At 36.3% G+C, this 16,969-nt stretch overlaps 1 protein-coding gene across 1 annotated transcript in view; it reads left to right on the top strand.

Annotated features, from left to right (window-relative positions):
- The first annotated feature begins 7,782 nt into the window (after positions 1-7,782).
- Positions 7,783-16,969, top strand: part of BBS7 (Bardet-Biedl syndrome 7) — a 261,543-nt gene continuing 252,356 nt past the window's right edge. The window contains 1 exon segment of the mRNA XM_053703611.1: positions 7,783-7,854. The gene's annotated coding sequence lies outside the window, so the exon portion shown is untranslated.

Here is a 16,969-nt window from a genome sequence, read left to right as displayed (position 1 = left end):
TATCAAAAACCGGAACGTTTAGATAATCACTTACAGTACTTACGGTATTACGAAAAAGGTCACACACAACAGGGTATTTAAAGACCCTTTTTAAAAAACAAAACCAGTCATGATAAAGGTCAATATACGACCGAAACGCGTTGGCTGGTAAGTTAGTTTTCAATATTTGTTCTTTTCACCTAACAATCTACATTATTATATTCTTTTTTTTGGCAGAAGGATTTAATCCTGAACCAAGATTGAACACTATCATTTTGGCTTAAAGAAAAATAACCACACATAAACTATGTGAGTAGGATAAGCGACAAATACCACTGACTTTGGGATCGTTTACACACGTTGGAGCTAAGGTCCTTTTCTAAGCGGTTTTGGGCTACATACATCTGTGAACCTCACATTCTGAAAGGCTGTACTGAGGAATATGCACTAAAGTGTTTGGACTGTTTTTTTATCACCTTGTTGACTTTTGCATTTATATCAGCTGCATATTTTTTGACAGTTGAGTCACTGTATTAGAAAGACACCAGTATCAATCATTTTAACACTCAAATTCTTTTTATTGTATTTTATTTTATTTTGCACATACCAAATTGCTTATTATTGCACCTTTTTCACACTAACACATTTGCATATTATTGCACATTTTTCACTTCATATACACTAGAGACAACTTCCCTAGCACCAAACCTGATATAAGTAGCTTATTATATCTTATTGGCCACGGTCGTTATCGGGAGCAAAAACAGTCCTGGTCTGTCTAAAGTAAGGTATAGATATTTGATATTTTTCAACTCACCATTTTAGGGTTACCTTTTTCTAACTAACTAAATAAGTTTGGTATTTGAACATATTTGATTTTTTTCATCTGTTTTAGTCTCAATAGCTGATTTTCAGCTCACAGGCTGGTACAAGTTGAAGCATTTATCTTTGCATCAGAAACATATACCTGTCCTATGAGGTACTGCGGATTGGAATAATCTATTGTGAAATTTACTGTAACCGAGGTCATTAAAATCTATTTATTGTATCTACTAGTATTGTTATTTCATGGATCCATGAGGTATTAACTGTTTGCAACATTTTATCACATTGTAATATTTTATTTGTCATTTTAATTGCCATTCTATGCTATTGTACAAATTATCAGGTTTTAATTAACCAGCTGTTTATATTTTAATATATTTTAATAAATATAAATTTCCTTGGAGAATATCTTGAAGAGATTACATTTGGTTTTATTAGGACCCTGCCTCCACTAGTTGGCGCTCTGATATATTTTTGATTTTCCACATTTTTACTTTTTGACCACTAGGGGTCATTTTATCTGAGCTAAGGGTCACTCTCAGCAGGCGCTTAGTGAATTTCTTAAATAATCTCATATATAAATAAACAAACATATTTATTGCAGATATGTGCAGAGCATCTGACCATTTAATAGTTTTAGGTAGGTAGGAACCCGTTTAATATGTCAAGGGCACTTGGAAATCAGGCAAAATCTCAAATCTTATGATATATGGAAGCCTTATTATTCTATAGTAGTTCTGCTTATATACAAAGCCAGTATAAAAAGAGTGGTGTCTTGCAGGGGAACAATATATTGTAATGCTACAAATGTAAAGTGTTTTTTCACTATGGGCAGGTTGTTTCGCCCTTGTTGGGGCTCTTCGGTATGATGTAGGTGCTATGTTCTTCAACTCAAGCATTGATTTTAGGTTTACGGCTATATGCCAGTTTTGCTGATGATTGTATTCATTTTCGTAACCACACTTGCAAAGCGTGAAATGAATGCTTGAGCAGAACAGCAGCACCAACCATAGACAGCCTGTTTGGCCCATTTGGGACTCATCCCTCCATTGTATTAATCTTAGCAAAAAACAAATATACTTATCTGTGCAAAACTGCAACATTTATAATGCAAAATCAATTTCAATATAATGGGCAGCCCTATAGCAAAGGGTGAAATGCTTGAGGACATCAGCATCAACCATAATAACTTAAGTGAGAAAGAGTCCAAAAGTAGCGAAACAGGTTGCCTATGGTTGATACTGTGTTATTTAAGCCTCATGTAATGTCACAGTTTGCTACACTACTGGTTTAAACTGACAGGAGCATAAGGGGTGCCATATTAAAAATGCATTTTGAATTAGTAATACACTCTGTGGGATAATATGTATATTCTACCCATTGTATATTTATTCCTTGCTGAACTAATTAAATGGAGGGTTTATCTCACTCTATTAACAAAAATAGGCTGCATGGGTGTAAGTGCAGACCCTATTCCAATGAGCTTACAATCTAGTGTTTTAGTGCTTTTGCTCAAAGAGCTTACAATCTTGTATTTAAGGAGAACTTACCCCTGGGTAGTTACAGTGTAGAGAAATAAAAGAAATCACTGATGTAAGACTGCACTCAGCATGTGACATAACACTAGTCCCTCTGAAATCTTCATTCTTCCTGCCACTGCCATAGAGTATTCCAGTCTTCATTATACTGCTTGCCAGATATGAATCAGTCTATTTACATCTTGTAAGGATTTTTCATCCAATGCAAGAAGATAGGTGCATAACACACTGTACCTGATAAAGCAGTATTTTTTCAGTTTCTAATCTGAGGTATAAAATACAGGACCATCCCATGATATATCAAATCTTGTGCTTTACTAGGACTCTCAGCTTCAAAAATCCAAGTAGTACTTGTCCCATGGTGACTGTAGACATTCAAGTTAAGTGTCACAGACATGGTAGTCCTTGTTCCAGGGTACTGCAGTTCTCAGATAAAATTGTAAACCAGCTGCAAGGTGCTAATAACCTAGTAGTGTCTCTAAGTCAAGGCATTGTTATGAGGATATAAATGCAAACATATTAATCATATCATTGTATTCTCTTCGCCAAGAACCTTAACATTATTACATTATACAGATATGTGCAGTGAGAGTGGATTTAAGCCATTCAATTTGATTTAATATCAGTTTATTAAATTTATAGCAGTGTATGTTTTATTGTTGATGTTATGATTCAAGTTCTAGTGTCACAGAGATTATTGTATACCTTACATCAATAAGCATTGAAAAGTACAGAAAGCTTTAAACATACAGAACCAAATTAAAGCTAAAGATTTGTATGAAAAGGGAAAGTAAAGGAAAAGCATGACAGAAATGAGAGAAATGATCTGACCTCACTGCACATGTCTGTAGGCTCTTGGAGCAGGATCTGTATTTACAATATTGTATGGTAATGAGATGTCTTGCTCAAAGAGCTTACAAACTTGTTAGTCTCAGAAAGTCTTACCTTAAATACTTACAGTTTAGTAATATAAGAATCCTTGAAGGACATCTGCCATCAGCGAGTATACTGCACAACAGATGCCTATCAGTCCGATCTGAATTTATTTCAGATCGCCAGTTGTCTTTTCCTCATCCAAGTCAAGCAGAAAAAACAGCTGCATCAAGTGCTGCACCTTACAGTACAGTGTTTAATGAGGGTCCCAGCACCAGTGAGTTTGCAGCGCAAGGACATCTGCCATCAGCGCGTATACTGCTGGCCAGATGCCCTTCAGTCTGATCTGAATTTATTTCAGATCGCCAGTTGCCTTTTCTTCATCCGGGTAAAGCAGAACAGCTGTATCAGATGCTGCACTTTACAGTACAGTGTTTAATGAGGGTCCCAGCACCAGTGAGTTTGCAGCCTATAAATTGCAGACATATGCTGTGGGGTATATATTTTAGGCCTTTACTACAAGTCCTTGTTTTAGAGCATTTGTAGACTAATTATGCAGTAATTCTTACCATCCTTTAAGCTGGTTTAAAGCCTTATAAAGATAAGTAGAGGAAGCACAGAAAGGCATTGGTGTGTCCTACAGTTATGGCTATAATACTTATAATGCTATAATATGTTTAAAATAATTATTTTAAAAATTTAAATTTATTAAATATGTATTTATAAATAAAGATGTGAAGATAATATTGATCATTATTATGTACGCTTTGTATGCTATGTTTTGTGTCAGAGTACTTGGGCCCATAGTAAGCTACAAAGTTTAAGCTGTTACTTCTGTCATTTATCTGTATTATTTTACAATGTATATAAATATGATTTAGTATTATTTAGTTACTGAGTTGGGGTGATCATGGTAACACTACCTGTAGTAATTGGTGTTCATACCTGCAGCTCCCACCAGATTCCATTTACATTGTGTTGGAGGTAGTCACTGTTGTGTTGGAGGTAGTCACTGTTCTTCATACCAGCACATATACAGAGCTGTGGTTACTGTAATGTGCTAGCTGTGAAATAAAGATATTAGATAACTAATATTTACATGTCAGTGATTAGTGAAGCTCAGCAGGATCAGTATGGCAACTCTAGTGAAGTGAGCAGCAGTTATAAGGGTGGTGGCTTTGTTTTGTAAGTTGGTCTTGTGACATAACTTCTGCATCACATAAGCCACACACCTAAGGCTGTCACCATGACAACCAGGCATCACATTATACCATGACTGTCAATTATGTTATTAGTGTAGCTTTAACAAAAGATGTTTAATTATACATAATAAAACAACTTTATATAATATACTCATTTATTTTGCCCCTTTTCATGTAATTTAGCTCTGAAAATTGTACATTGAATTGGAAATGCATCCTGCTGACTTTTTAGAGCTAACTCTGAATTAAATCTTTTCCTAATTGGCTTTAATAGATAACAATTAACTTTATACTAACTTAAAGGGACAAGATACCCACATGTTGAGACACTTGAAAGTGATGCAGCACAGCTGTAAAAAGATGACTAGAAAATATCACCTTAACATCTCTATGTAAAAAAGAAGGAAATTTTACCTCAAAATGTCTTAAGTATTCACACCCCATTGTAATGAACTTTAAGCAGCAAATCAGTATGCCTGTCCCGGGACTTGCAAGGGAGCTTGCCTCATACACACTCATGTTATTTCCCTATTCAGATTAAGGAAGTTTACTATGGAATCTCATTAGATTACAGTAAAACAATTCATGACCTCAGCACTGCTGATGCTGAATTGCTGCTGTTAATTCATTTCTTCTTTTTTCTTTACCTGCAGCTGGGAAATAACTGAAGAATATTTTTTTTAAACAGCACTTACTCTGGTGAGCAGAATAAATTTTGAGGTAAAATATATTCCCTTTTTAAATAGAAATGGTAAGGGGATATTTTCCTGTCAGCTTTTTACAGTTATGATGCACCACTTTCAAGTGATTTAGCATATAAGTATTATGTCCCTTTAATGGCAATGATTAGCCTTGTTGTCTACCGACTCAAACTTATTTGGCTCCCTCAAATAAGGCAAGTGTCGGGTGCAGTTTTTCTATTGAAAACCAATTGCAGTAAACAGTATTTTATTTTGTTAAACAAATGTTTACACTTGGCTGATATGTTATTCTGTAGGACGGTAACAGAAATGTCTTGTAATTACAAGGTGTTTACTGTCCCTTTAAGTTCTAACAAAACTCCCATTATAAATCCTGAGTTTCCATATGTTGGGAATATATTATTAAAATGACATGAACTGCTTTGGTCTGGTAATATCTACAAAGCTATTGCTGAGCCTCAGGATCATGTCATGTGATTACCTCTGGGGTTACCAGCCATACTAATTAGCATATGTAATTGTACAGTATAGCTAAGAAACTACAGGTGTTAGGCCTGTTATTATTTAACAATAGTAGAGTCCCCACATTTAGAAGCCTTTATGTCTGCATTAATTTTATATTAATTATAGACAGTAAGCATCAATTATTGTGGTAGCACTACAATAAGGGAATTCATCCTGGCTTGATACTTCCTATTGGCAAAAGACGTTTAGGTAATTCAACTGACAACCAATCACAGAACGCAAGGGGTGTGACCCTGAGCACGTTTTACCAGTTAACTATTTTTTTTATATATATTTTTGTAGCCAAGAAAATATAACAGTATGGTTTTACAAAAAGAAAACAGCAAAGTAACAATGTAGAGGTGCCATGGATAACATACAGAAGACAGTGTACCATAAAAATGAAATACATCATTAATACAGACTTTTGTATCACAATCTGTTAAGTCTGGTAACCAGTTTTAAGAATAAAAAAAAAAGAAAAGAGCAACTTTTCCCCTTTGAACATTACAAGTTCTGTATTGGAATTTTTCTCTCTATATAAAACATAAACCAAAAATGAGACACACAAAATAGTACAACCGGACGTACGAAACAAACACAACAAAACAAAAACCAAAAAAAAACAAAAAAAACAAAAAAAAAAGGGAAGTCCTCCCTACTCTCATCTGATATATTGTCTCAAGTGAATTGCCATTCTCCTCTTAGATTAGCTTCTAATATGAAAAGGGAGTTCTTGAAAGGTTGAAGGACCAATTTTTGGGTTTCCTGTGCTAATGTCTTGATAAGTGTCCCCCACTTATTAACAAAAAAACTTGATATTATTATCTATCTGTACCTGTACTGAAGCTTGTTCTAAAAACATTTGATATACTATCCCATTTTTAAATTCAGAGAATGTAGGTTCTTTACTGGACTGCCAATATTTTAAAATAAGATTCCTACCAATCAGAACTGCTGTGTTTATAAAAAGATAATTTGGACCTGCTTCCTCCTGGGTCAACAAAAAAAATACTGCATATTTATCTACATGGAAATATTGTTCCAAGGTTTACCAGGTAACTCTAAGCGTGTTGAGCTTGCACATATGCCCTGAGTGATGACGGTAAGCATCTGTAGGCATGGTCTATCACAAAGTGCCCGGTTGGGCGGACCTGAGTATGCCTCTCGCTGTTTGATTTGGTGGATGCAGTGTTTATGTGCTATTCAGATCTGGATAAGCAGTGACCCCGGGAAAGGTGAGTGTGCACAGCGCATCTTACATATGACAGAACTAACTGTATAAATAATAATGTTATATAGGGGCGTGTCCTTATCCATCAATAGAGCTGCAGAGGTTGTGTAGAGCAGCCAATGAGCAGCGAGTATTGAAAAGCTGCACTTTAACCATGTACTAAACTGTACAGACATATAACTGCTCCAGTTATGCACCACTGTCATGTAGTTGGGTAAAGCTGCCTTTACAATGATTACACTGTTGTGTGTATTAGATAGAGCTGTCCTCGCACTTTGTAAATTGCCATTTTTATTTTTTTTTCAAACTTTTTTTTTTTTTTTGGGGGGGGGGGGTCCCTCTCTGAAATGAGTTTTTGCAGGTTGGGGTGTCTGGTTACAGTAGATCTTTATTAGAAATGATCAATTCATCTAAAATAGGGATCCAGGACCTGATTTGAAAACGTAAAGTGTACCATCACTTTAAGAAAACAGTTTTTAGGCGGACATTACTTTTTTAATAACTTTTAGCATTTTTGTCATGTAAGTCTTGGTAATATGAGTACACAATTGTCTGACTAGTTGTACATACAGGCTGTGGCAACCAGGGTTAACTTAGGGTACACATTTTTTTTCGTGGGTGTCCCCACTTTAAGCAGCGCATTCGAATTACTCCTGCGCGGCATTATATAATTACAGATATACTCAAATGCGAACTCATAGTCTTCATATTATAATTTGCCGTAAATAAAAAATAAATAAATAAAAAAACACAGCACCACCTAATAACGCATCCATGTGATCATGACGTCACCACGCACGGCCGCTTCCATAGACACGTTGGTTGCCCTGGTTGTGATGGTTGTTGTGTATGTTGTGGGCGCGCTTGGTCACTTTGAGTGCTCGCTCCCGTGACTGCGTGAACCCCGGATTTTTACATTACACCGGGAAAGGCTACGTGACGTCACAAGGAGCGGTATCCCATCAGATGTGTATACTTATGGGTATTTAAATGCAAATGTATGTATATTGTAAATGTATGATATAAAATAAGGGACTAGAGCTAAACCTATGGAGTTAGACTTTAGGTAGGGGTACAACTATGACCTTTAAATATCTTGTAATAGACTATAAGGATGCAGGTCAGACGATAACAATGAAGGTTTTAATCTGTTCATTCTTTCAGTTTATTTTGGTTTCTTGTCAAGTGTTGCAGATGCTGAGAGATAACCAAAGCAAATAAATGAATAATAATAGTAACAGCTGCTTTTAAGCTTATTTCAAAAATCAGTATTCTGGATAAAATATATTTTCTACCGTATAGAGCAGCAGTGTCAGACTTGAATGAACAGTTGTCTTCTTCTTTGTAAAGTGTCTCTGGGAGATTAATTATAGGCCAAAGTAAATTATCCAATAACCATTCCAACCTCTCCTGTCTTCCTGTGTATCAGCAAATCTGCTTGTCATTTCTGTTAGCTGCTGCAGAGATATGTAGAGGCCAGGCTCTGTATCCTCCTTTATTTCCTCCTGACTCCCTGTACATGGCAGCGAGAGGAAGTTTACCTGACATGGTTTAAGGGATCAGCTCTGGCCCTTTAAAAATCAATGCTGCATATGTGCTAAGGAAAGTGTGCTATCCAGCAGCGATTAAACCCAAATGTTGCCAGTGTGTTATGATTAATCAGGGGGTTAACTATGCTATGAGTGTCATGGGCCAACAGGGCATTAAATCACTGCATTTTGGGTGTTTCATGCAATCAAGGGGTTATATTATTGTCTGCGCTTCTGGCTATCAAGGGTGACTTATTACACGGCAAAGTTTTAACCCCTATGTGTGTATTCAGACGATCAGTGGGGTTGATTCACTGTTTCTGCTGTGTTAAAGGGACACTGAACCCAAATTCAGAGCATTAAATTTTAAGCAACTTTCTAATTTACTCCTATTATCAAATTTTCTTCATTCTCTTGGTATCTTTATTTGAAATGCAAGAATGTAAGTTTAGATGCCAGCCCATTTTTTGGTGAACAACCTGGGTTGTCCTTGCTGATTGGTGGATAAATTCATCCACCAATAAAAAAGTACTGTCCAGAGTTCTGAACCAAAAAAAAGCTTAAATGCCTTCTTTTTCAAATAAAGATAGCAAGAGAATGAAGAAAAATTGATAATAGGAGTAAATTAAAAAGTTGCTTAAAATTGCATGCTCTATCTGAATCGCGAAAGAAAAAAATCTGGGTTCACTGTCCCTTTAAAGTAGAGCTCCTGCTCTCCTACATGTCCACAATACTACCCTTAGCAGACACCTCAACACCTTCCTTAATATCCTTTGTACAGTTACGAGAACCTGTATTGCAAAATATTGGAAGACAGGTACCCCTACGTGGACAGAAATATATAATAAAATGCAACACACATACAACATGTACGAATTAACAATAGAGACACATTTCACCAGATCTGGTACTACTGGATAAGCAAAGGAGACTTAGTTTAAGGTTTAACTCATCAGGGCACTTCACTAGTTTTGGACGGGCATTGCAGACTTTGATACTGAGGAGCGAAATACTCTAATTGTTGTGTTGTCACTTTTGCCCCTGTTTTATTCCCCCCCCCCTTTTTAACAATTGTAGGGAATCGCTAGCTTTTCGCTTTGACCGTTGTTTGAAGGGATATGTTTTTTCCCTTCTTTTCATTTTATATATGATATTAAGGCATGTGATCAAACATGTATTGCACTACATCACACTTGCAGATAACTGCTGTTAAGTTTTTAAACCTTTGAGATCTACAAGTTCGAAAAATGTTTCTTTTGTTTTTTGGAATTTTTGTTCCATACCCTATCTGTCTGTACATGCAAATGTTGATGTAAAAGTTATTTATAAACTACGTGAAAACCTTAATACAAATTATTTAAACATAAAGTAGAGCTCCATAAATACAGATTTCTTTCATGTAATTGGCAAGAGTCCATGAGCTAGTGACGTATGGAATATACAATCCTACCAGGAGGGGCAAAGTTTCCCAAACCTCAAAATGCCTATAAATACACCCCTCACCACACCCACAATTCAGTTTTACAAACTTTGCCTCCTATGGAGGTGGTGAAGTAAGTTTGTGCTAAGATTTCTACGTTGATGTGCGCTTCTCAGCATTGTTGAAGCCCGGTTCCTCTCAGAGTACAGCGAATGTCAGAGGGACGTGAAGGGAGTATCACTTATTGAATACGATGATTTCCCTAACGGGGGTCTTTTTCGTAGGTTCTCTGTTATCGGTCGTAGAGATTCATCTCCTACCTCCCTTTTCAGATTGACGATATACTCTCATATTCCATTACCTCTACTGATAACTGTTTCAGTACTGGTTTGGCTATCTGCTATATTTGGATGGGTGTCTTCAGGTAAGTATGTTTTCATTACTTAAGACACTCTCAGCTATGGTTTGGCACTTTATGTATTTATATAAAGTTCTAAATATATGTATTGTACTTATATTTGCCATGATTCAGGTTACAGTATATTTCCTTTTGCAGACTGTCAGTTTCATATCTGGGAAATGCATTTTTTAGGAAAATGTATTTCTTACCAGGGGCATATTGTCTTTTTTTCAATTGACTGTCATTTTAAATTCGTGGGCAGAATTAGGCTCGCGAGGGCGCAAAATGCCAAACTAAATTGTGTCATTTTTAGCGCAAAGTTACGTTCGATGACGCAAATTTGTCATTTCCGCCGTCTTTGTCGACGCCGAGTCCTTTCACAAGGTTGCGTCTTCATTGACGCGAGTGTGTCATTTCCGGATGTTGATAGCGCAAACATTTTTTCTCTATTTGTTTTTGCGTCATACTTGGCGCCAAATATTTTCATTATTTTAAACCCCATTCCTATATGCCTCTTGCCTTTTTTCTCTATCAGAGGGCTATGCTGTTTGCATTTTTTCCCATTCCTGAAACTGCCATATAAGGAAATTGATAATTTTGCTTTATATGTTGTTTTTTCTCTTACATTTGCAAGATGTCTCAATCTGATCCTGTCTCAGAAATCACTGTTGGAACCCTGCTGCTTGATAACAGTTCTACCAAAGCTTAGTGCATTTGTTGTAAACTTGTGGAGATTATATCTCCAGCTGTGGTTTGTAATAGTTGTCATGATAAACGTTTACATGCAGATAATGTGTCCATCAGTAATAATACATTGCCTGTTGCTGTTCCTTCAACATCTAATGTACAAGATATACCTGTGAATTTTTTTTTTTAATATATTTTTATTAGGGTTCAGTGAATAACAATACCAATAATGCATTCCAGTACAGAATATGTCAAAATTAAAGATTATGCCTCCATATACATCATATGTTAATTGAACAGATATACATAGCATATACATATAGCTGAAACATTGAGAGAAAAACCAAAAACAAATAAAGCTCTAGAAGTCTGACTTGGACATTGAGAGACGACTCAGGCATTCCAATGATGAACCTTGTTTTCTCTTTTATAGGATGTTCATAAGTAAACATTCACTTACGGTACGTCACACTATCAATATAATTTAATAACATATCCATTAAAGGCATGTAATTCTTGAATTCTAGTAATCTGGAGCCTAAATATATTCTACATTCTAAGCCAATGTAGTATCATATCAATACGGCAAGAGTTGCTGGGCTACTCATAGTGTTATCTTAACTAGCCCAAGAACGCAGGTCAAACCGTGAATTACAATACAAATGGACAATGGGAGATATAGACATACATGAACAGTATAAGCGAAGTTCTATCGGATACATTTTCCTCTGCCTACGGAGTAGGCCCAAAGGTGTATAAAAGGTATGGGGGGGATTAGGTTTATATAAAGATAGACGCTAAGGATTAAAATATAATATATAGAGAATATTAGGTGGTCTATGGGTCTGTCTTAATAAAACATATTGGTCACACGTGGTTAGCAGCAACAATATTCTGGATAGTGCTCATGAAACTAGAGTAGGATCTCATCTTAACTAAGGGTAAGTAGCTAAATTATGAACTAAGGTTTCATAGTGTTCTATGTTTCTTCTAGGGCTAACTAAATATGGCGTATAGGCATACCTATGGTTATAAAAGCCAAACACACTGGATGGATTTGTTAGATATATTATATTAAGTATTAAAGCACTCTTATATGAAAACTCCAAATAAACAATATGGCCATTCGAACTGGATAAAAAATATACTTAAAATGCTACTGAGATGGACATTAAATCACTATAAAGCCAATGTAAAATATACGTAGCCATGTCTGCACATACGTTATATTTGATCAAGGCAGATAAAATCTGGGGCGTGCAGGTTATGTCAGATAGAGCATCCGACTCTTTACAGTTCCAAAATAGACATATGGTGATAGTGTATTATATCATTCTCCAATGTAGGCAGGAAAAATATAAAAATAGGTATTAAAACCTAAAAAATTAGTATATGAAGCTGGAGCTCCTGAAATATGCGTCTTGTCTCCATGATTGTCGGCTCCCCCCTACCTGTGAATTTTTTAAGAATTTATTGCTGATTCTATTCAGAAGGCTTTGTCTGCTATTCCGCCTTCTAATAAATGTAAAGGGCTTTTAAAACTTCTCATAAAGTTAATGAAATTTCAAATGACCGACAACATACTGAATTATCCTCCTCTGATGAGGATCTATCTGATTCAGAAGATCCTTCCTCAGATATTGACACTGACAAATCTACTTATTTATTTAAAATGGAGTACATTCGTTCTTTGTTGAAGAAGTGTTGATTATATTGGATATTGAGGAGACTAGTCCTCTTGATATTAAAACTAGTAAACGTTTAAATTCTGTTTATAAACCTCCTGTGGTTATTCCAGAGTTTTTTTCAGTTCCTGATGCTATTTCTGATATGATTTCTAAGGAATGGAATAGGCCTGGTACTTCTTTTATTTCTTCTTTAAGGTTTAAAAAATTGTATCCTTTGCTAGCAGTTAGATTGGAGTTTTTGGGAAAAGATCCCCAAAGTTGATGGGGCTATCTCTACTTTTGCTAAACGTACTACTATTCCTACAGAGGATAGTACTTCTTTTAAGATCCTTTAGATAGGAAACTTGAATCTTATCTAAGGAAAGCTTATTTATTTTCAGGTAATCTTCTTAGGCCTGCAATTTCTTTGGTTGATGTTGCAGCTGTTTTAACTTTTTGGTTGGAAACTTTAGCACAACAAGTATCGAATCATGATTTGTCTAGCATTGATAACTTGATTCAACATGCTAATAATTTCATTTGTGATGCCATTTTTTGATATCATCAAAATTGATATTAAATCTATGTCTTTAGCTATTTTAGCTAGAAGAGCTTTGTGGCTTAAATCTTGGAATGCTGATATGACTTCTAAGTCCAGATTGCTATCTCTTTCTTTCCAAGGTAATACATTATTTGGTTCACATTTGGATTCAATAATTTCAACTGTCCTGGGGGAAGGGAGTTTTTTTGCCTCAGGATAAAGATCTAAGGGTAAATCTAAAGCTTCTAACCATTTTCGTTCTTAAATAAGGAACAGAAACCTAATTCTTCCCCAAGGAATCTGTTTCCAATTGGAAGCCTTCTTAAAAATTGGAATAAATCCAAGCCATTTAAGAGATCAAAGTCAGCCCCCAAGTCCGCATGAAGGTGCGGCCCTTATTCCAGCTCAGCTGGTAGGGGACAGATTAAGATTTTTCAAAGATGTTTGGATCAATTCGGTCCAAAATCATTGGCTTCAGAATATTGTCTCTCAGGGGTACAGAATAGGATTCAGAGTATGACCGCCTGTGAGAAGATTTTTTTCTCTCACGCATTCCAGCAAACCCAGTAAAGGCTCAGGCCTTCCTGAAGTGTGTTTCAGACCTGGAGTTATCTGGGGTAATCATGCCAGTTCCGTTTCAGGAACAGGGTCTGGGGTTTTATTCAAATCTATTCATTGTCCCAAAGAAAGAAAATGTATTCAATTTTGAATCGATATGTAAGAGTACCAACTTTTAAAATGGTGACTATAAGGTCTATTCTGCCTTTTTTTTCAGCAAGGGCATTTATATGCCCACAATAGACTTAAAAGATGCATATCTTCATATTCTCATTCATCCAGATCGCTATCAGTTCCTGAGATTCTCTTTTCTAGACAAGCATTACCAATTTGTTGCTCTTCCTTTTTGGCCTAGCGATGGCTCTAAGAATCTTTTCAAAGGTTCTCGGTGTTCTACTCTCTATTATCAGAGAGCGGGGTGTTGCAGTGTTTACTTATTTGGACAATATCTTGGTACTTGCTCAGTCTTTACGTTCTGCAGAATCTCACACAAATCAACTTCTGTTGTTTCTTCGAAGACATGGTCGGAGGATCAATTTTCCAAAAAGTTCTTTGATTCCTCAGACAAAGGTAACCTTTTAAGGTTTTCAGATAGATTCAGTGTCCATAACTTTGTCTCTAACAGACAAGAGATGTTTGAAATTGGTTGCAGCCTGTCATAACCTTCAGTATCAGTCATTTCCTTTAGTAGCTATGTGCATGGAAGCTTTAGGTCTCATGACTGAAGCATTGGACGTGATCCCCTTTGCTCGTTTTCATATGAGACCTCTCCAGCTTTGTATGCTGAACCAATGGTGCAGGGATTACACAAGGATATCACAATTAATATCCTTAAATCCCAATGCTTGACTTTCTCTGACTTGGTGGTTACATCATCATCGTATAATTCTAGGGGCCTCTTTCGTTCATCCAACCTGGACTGTGATCACAACAGATGCGAGTCTCAGGTTGGGGAGCTGTTTGGGGATCTCTGACAGCATAAGGGGTTTGGAAATCTCAAGAGGTGAGATTACCAATAAATATTTTGGAACTCCGTGCAATTCTCAGGGCTCATCAGTTTTGGCCTCTGTTGAAGAGAGAACCGTTCATTTGTTTTCAGATAGACAATATTATAACTGTAGCATATGTCAATCATCAGGGTGGGGCTCACAGTCCTCAAGCTATGAAAGAAGTATCTCGAATACTTGTTTGGGTGGAATCCAGCTCCTGTCTAATTTCTGCGGTTCATATCCCAGGTATAGACAATTGGGAAGCGGATTACCTCAGTCGTCAGGCTTTACATCCGGGAGAATGGTCCCTCCAACCAGATGTGTTTTCTCAAGTTTTTCAGATGTGGGGGTTTCCAGAAATAGATCTGATGGCATCTCATCTAAACAAGAAACTTCCCAGGTACCTGTCCATGTCAAGGAATCCTCAGGCTGAAGCAGTGGATGCATTGACACTTCCTTGGTGTTATCAACCGGCTTATATTTTCCCGCCTCTAGTTCTTCTTCCAAGAGTGATCTCCAAAATCATCATGAGCAATCGTTTGTGCTGCTGGTAGCTCCAGCATGGCCTCACAGGTTTTGGTATGTGGATCTTGTTCTGATGTCCAGTTGCCAACCTTGGCCACTTCCATTAAGGCCAGACTTTCTATATCAAGGTCCGTTTTTCCATCAGGATCTCAAATCATTAAATTTGAAGGTATGGAAATTGAACGCTTAGTGCTTAATCATAGAGTTTTTTTTCTGACTCTGTGATTAATACTATGTTGCAGGCTTGTAAATCTATTTCTAGTAAGATTTATTATCAAGTTTGGAAGACTTGCATTTCAGTTTTATTTCACAGAAAGATTGCTGAACTTCCTGATATTCATTGTTTTGTGCAGGCTTTGGTTCGTATCAAGCCTGACATTAATCAATCTCTCCTCCTTGGAGTCTTAATTTGGTTTTGAAGGCTTTACAGGCTCCTCCGTTTGAGCCTATGCATTCTTTGGACATTAACCTACTTTCTTGGAAAGTGTTGTTTCTTTTGGCCATCTCTTCTGCTAGAAGAGTTTCTAAGTTATCCGCTCTCTTGTGAATCTCCTTTTCTGATTTTTCTTCAGGATAAGGCAGTTTTGCGGATTTCATTTAAATTCTTACCTAAGGTTGTGAATTCTAACAACATTAATAGAGAAATTGTTGTTCCTTCCTTGTGTCCTAATCCTAAGAATTCTTTGGAGAGATCTTTACATTCATTGGATGTAGTGAGAGCTCTGAAATATTATGTAGAAGTTACTAGAGATTTCAGGAAGACCTCTAGTCTATTTGACATCTTTTCTTTTTCTAGGAAAGGTCAGAAGGCTTCTGCCATTTCTTTGGCTTCGTGGTTAAAGCTTTTGATTCATCAAACATATTTGGAGTCAGGTCAAGCCCTGCCTCAGAGAATTACAGCTCATTCTACTAGATCAGTCTCCACTTCCTGGGCTTTTAAGAATGAAGCTTCAATTGATCAGATTTGCAAAGCTGCTACTTGGTCTTCTTTGCATACATTTACTAAATTCTACCATTTTTATGTATTTGCTTCTTCAGAAGCAGTTTTTGGTAGATAAGTTCTTTAGCCAGTTGTTTTAGTTTGATTATTCTGCTTTTAATTTAAGTTTTTTCCTTTCATTTATGATAATAAACTTATATTTTGGGTTGTGGATTAATTTTTTCAGTGAAAAATGGCTGTTTTTATTTTTATCCCTCCCTCTCTAGTGACTCTTGCGTGGAGTTCCACATCTTGGCTATTGCTATCCCATACGTCACTAGCTCATGGACTCTTGCCAATTACATGAAAGAAAACATAATTTATGTAAGAACTTAGCTGATAAATTCATTTCTTTCATATTGGCAAGAGTCCGTGAGGCCCACTCTTTTTATGGTGGTTTTGATTTTTTTGTATAAAGCACAATTATTTCCAAATTGCTTTTTTGATGCTTTATTACTCCTTTCTTTATCACCCCACTACTTGGCTATTCGTTAAACTTAATTGTGGGTGTGGTTTGGGGTGTATTTATAGGCATTTTGAGGTTTGGGAAACTTTGCCCCTCCTGGTAGGATTGTATATCCCATACGTCACTAGCTCATGGACTCTTGCCAATATGAAAGAAATAAATTTATCAGGTAAGTTCTTACATAAATTATGTTTTTCATGACACCTACAATTTGAAGCCTGGTGCTCCTCAAAGTAAACAATGGATGCTGCATTATTTAACCCCTTTTTCATTTAACTCATGGACCCATTTGGGATAATATCAGCTACATTTTGATAATCTTGCATCATAGATTATCCAGTATTATCATGGT

Source organism: Bombina bombina, chromosome 2 (assembly GCF_027579735.1).
Source record: "Bombina bombina isolate aBomBom1 chromosome 2, aBomBom1.pri, whole genome shotgun sequence".
NCBI lineage: Eukaryota > Metazoa > Chordata > Amphibia > Anura > Bombinatoridae > Bombina > Bombina bombina.
The sequence above is the reverse complement of the archived record's forward strand: the minus strand, read 5'-3'. Positions and strand labels throughout refer to the sequence as shown.